Below are 3,138 nucleotides of genomic sequence, written 5' to 3' on the forward strand. Positions count from 1 at the left end.
ATCTGTCAGATTTACTCCCCTCCCACAATCTCCTCATTTGCTTCTGCAGGAGCCAAGATCTCCAAGCTTGGGCTGGAGAAACTGGATTACTCAGGCTACTTTTCCCACTCAGCCAGGTTTTGCTTTGGTAGATGTTTTGCAAGTAAGTCAGAAGTTCCTCTGCCTACCTGTCCAATGACACAGCATCAAGATGTTTTTTTTCTGGAAAATGTAGAGATGACTCCGAAACAAAGTACTAACAGAAGTTGAGTACTTTATATATATATATATATATAGTTGCCAGCCATTGAGATTTGTGCTAATCTGTTATACAGCAAACAACTTTTACACCAAACACCAAACATCCAAACAATTAAAGCAAAACAATGTCTAATCTTTCTTCATTCTGCAATTCCTACTTTTTTGTTTTTGTTAATATAAAGGGTGATGCTTACTCAATTTATAATTCTTAAATGTTACTTCTTGAGTGGTTAATGAGTCAGCCTTCAGTCGTTCGGTTAAATTGTGCCAAAGTGAACCATATTTGGCAGTTGATTTGGTATGGCTTTGTCCTCACCCAAATCTCATCTTGAATTGTAGTTCCCATAATCCCTACATATCCTAGGACAGAGCTGGTAGGAGGTAATTGAATCAGGGGGGTGGCTACCCTCAAGCTGTGATAATGAGTGAGTTCTTACAATTTCTGATTGTTTTATAAGGGGTTTTTCCTTGTTTGCTGGGAACTTCTCCTTGCTGCTACCATTTGAAGAAGAATGTGCTTGCTTTCCCTTCCACTATGATTGTACGTTTCCTGAGGCCTCCCCAGCCATGCTGAACTGTGAGTCAATTAAACCTCTTTCCTTTATAAATTACCCAGTCTCAAGTATGTCTTTATTAGCAGTATGAGAACAGACTAATACAGCAGCAATGTCTCAAAGTATTGACAGATGACTAATAACCTTATATAGCAACTGTGAAATCCTTAGTTTCACTCATTTTGCTCAAATTTCTTTGAATAGGTTATTGAAGATTTTTGGCTTTTGTTTTGTTTAAAATGAGAAGATTGTTGGACGATGTGCTGGAAGATATTTGTGTCTGAGTAAACGAAGAGTCACCCTTAAAGAACCTCAATCCTGATACAATATCCATTTTATGTGTGTGTGTTTAGTGACAACACTTGAGGCCTACTCTCAGCAAATTTTACGTACCCAATACGTTATTATTAACTGTAGTTAGCATGCTGTTAATTGAGTCTCTAGTACTTATTCATCTTTTAATTAAAGGATTGCAATCTTTTACGAATATCTTCCCTTTCCTCAAGCCCAGCCCCTGGTAACTATCACTCTGTTCTCTGTTACTATGAGCTTAACTTTGTGGTTTTTAGATTACACATAAAAGTGAGATCTTTCAGTATGTGTCTTCTTGTTTCTGGTATATTTTCACTTAGCATAATGTCTTCAAGGTTCATCCATTTGCAAACTAAGTTTGAAAATAGTGAAGAAACTACTTTGTTTTAAGGCTAATAATTACGTATTTTCATGGTATTTGTATACACATGCACACACACATATATAGTGCTTGCTTTGGCAGCAAATATACTAAAATTGGAACAATACAGAGAAGATTAGCAGGGCTCCTGAGCAAGCATGACACTCTAATTCGTGAAGCATTTCATATTTCTTTTTTAAAAAAAATCTATTTAAAAATTTTAAAATATATGCATATCATGTTTTCTTTATCCATCCATCTGTTGACAGTAAGCACTTAGGTTGTTTCCTTATCTTGGTCATTGTGAATAATGTTGCAATAAACATGGGATTGCAGATATCTCCTCTAGATCCTGACTTTAATTTTTTTTGGAATATATACCCAGAAGTGAGATTGCTGGATCATATGGTACTTCTATTTTAAATTTTTTGAAAAACTTCCATACTGTAATTTTTTTTTTTTACTTTTTATTTTTTATTTCAACAGGTTTTAGGGGAACAAAATAGGTTTTTTTTTTTTTCCTCTTCCAGGCACTGGCTGCCAGAATTATCACTTATAGAGAGGCAATGTGATAATTGTCAAACTGTCACCCAATCGCCTGACACTCCTGGTAGGTGTTGGGTGGGGAGCCTTCTGTTGTCCCACTTATGCCTGACTACCTGTAACAGTCACATGGATAAGTTCTTCAGTGGTGATTTCTGAGACTTTGGTGCACCCATCACCTGAGCAGTGTGTGCTGTACCCAATGCATAGTCTTTTAGTCCTCATATCCCTTCTCAGTGTTTCTCCTGAGTCCCCAAAGTCTGTTGTATCGTTCTTATGCCTTTGTGTACTTATAGCTTAGCTCCCATTTATGAGTGAGAACATAGGATGTTTGTTTCTTCATTCCAAAGTTACTTCACTTAGAATAGTGGTCTCCATTTCAATCCAGGTTGCTGCTAATGTCATTTTATTCCTTTTCATGAGTAGTATTCCATGATGTGTGTGTATGTGTGGGTGTGTGTGTATATATATATATTACATATATGTATATTATAAATATGTCACATTTTCTTTACTCATTGACTGATGGGCATTGGGACTGGTTCCATATTTTTGCAATTGCAAATTGTACTGCTACAAACATGAATGTGCAAGTATGTTTTGTATGACTTCTTTTCTACCTAGTAGTGAAATGGCTGGATCAAATGTTAAGTCTGCTTTTAGTTCTTTAAGGAATCACCACACTGTTTTCCACAGTACTGTATGAGTTTACATCCCTACCAGCAGGGTAAAAGTGTTCCCTTTTCACCACATTCATGCCAACTTCTAACATCTATTATTTTTTTATTGTGGCCACTCTTGCAGGAGTAACGTGGGATCACATTGTAGTTTTGATTTGCATTGCCCTGATAATTAGTATACTCATTTTATTTAATGATGACTATACTAATTTACATTCCCACCAACAGTATATTAATACAAAGATTTCCTTTTTTCCATATCCTTATCAACATGGATATTTTATCTTTTTGATAGTAGCCATCCTAATAAGTGTGAGGTGATAGCTTACTGTGTATTTTTGCATTTGCATTCTCATGATGATTAATGATTGTTTGCAATCCCAATCTGACAAAGGGCTAATATCCAGAATCTACAAAAAACTTAAACAAATTTACAAGAAAAAAACAA

General features: G+C 35.7%; 1 non-coding gene across 1 annotated transcript; it reads left to right on the plus strand.

Moving 5' to 3' along the window:
* Positions 1 to 1,557: 1,557 nt before the first annotated feature.
* Positions 1,558 to 1,660, plus strand: LOC118148079 (U6 spliceosomal RNA). The gene has a single exon (XR_004734872.1). It is a non-coding gene; the product is annotated as a U6 spliceosomal RNA (small nuclear RNA).
* The last annotated feature ends 1,478 nt before the right edge of the window (positions 1,661 to 3,138 follow it).

The sequence above is a fragment of the Callithrix jacchus genome, chromosome 1 (assembly GCF_049354715.1).
Source record: "Callithrix jacchus isolate 240 chromosome 1, calJac240_pri, whole genome shotgun sequence".
Classification (NCBI taxonomy): Eukaryota; Metazoa; Chordata; class Mammalia; order Primates; family Cebidae; genus Callithrix; species Callithrix jacchus.